Source organism: Apaloderma vittatum, unplaced genomic scaffold (genome assembly GCF_000703405.1).
Source record: "Apaloderma vittatum isolate BGI_N311 unplaced genomic scaffold, ASM70340v1 scaffold37467, whole genome shotgun sequence".
In the NCBI taxonomy this organism is placed as follows: Eukaryota; Metazoa; Chordata; class Aves; order Trogoniformes; family Trogonidae; genus Apaloderma; species Apaloderma vittatum.
This window is the reverse complement of record NW_009728536.1, coordinates 1,409-1,663: the sequence shown is the minus strand read 5'-3', so window position 1 is coordinate 1,663 and position 255 is coordinate 1,409. Positions and strand designations below refer to the sequence as shown.

The following is a 255-nucleotide window of genomic DNA, read 5'->3' as shown; positions in this document are numbered from 1 at the left end:
TCCTTTTCTGTCATCGAGGCCCCCCCAGCTGCTGCAAGGTGGGAGCTGGTGGCTGCCCAGCCCCGGGGGCACCCTGGATGAAACGTGGCCTCTTCTAAGGGCGGCAACTCCTTTTTCTGGAAATCAAGCACCACCCCGGCATCCTCCAGAAGAGGAAAACTTGAGCGTGGAAGGCAACAAGACTAAATAAGCTCCCAGCCATGGCTACTGGTGGGCTGCAAACCACAGCAGCACGGCTTCTGGGTGCCCAGGTCC

At 59.6% G+C, this 255-nt stretch overlaps 1 protein-coding gene across 1 annotated transcript in view; it reads right to left on the bottom strand.

Moving 5' to 3' along the window:
• The window catches only part of LOC104277464 (protein groucho-1-like), a gene marked incomplete at both ends in the record, with an annotated part of 1,813 nt that overhangs the window by 324 nt on the left and 1,234 nt on the right, over nucleotides 1-255 (bottom strand). The gene's annotated exons all lie outside the window — the stretch shown is intronic.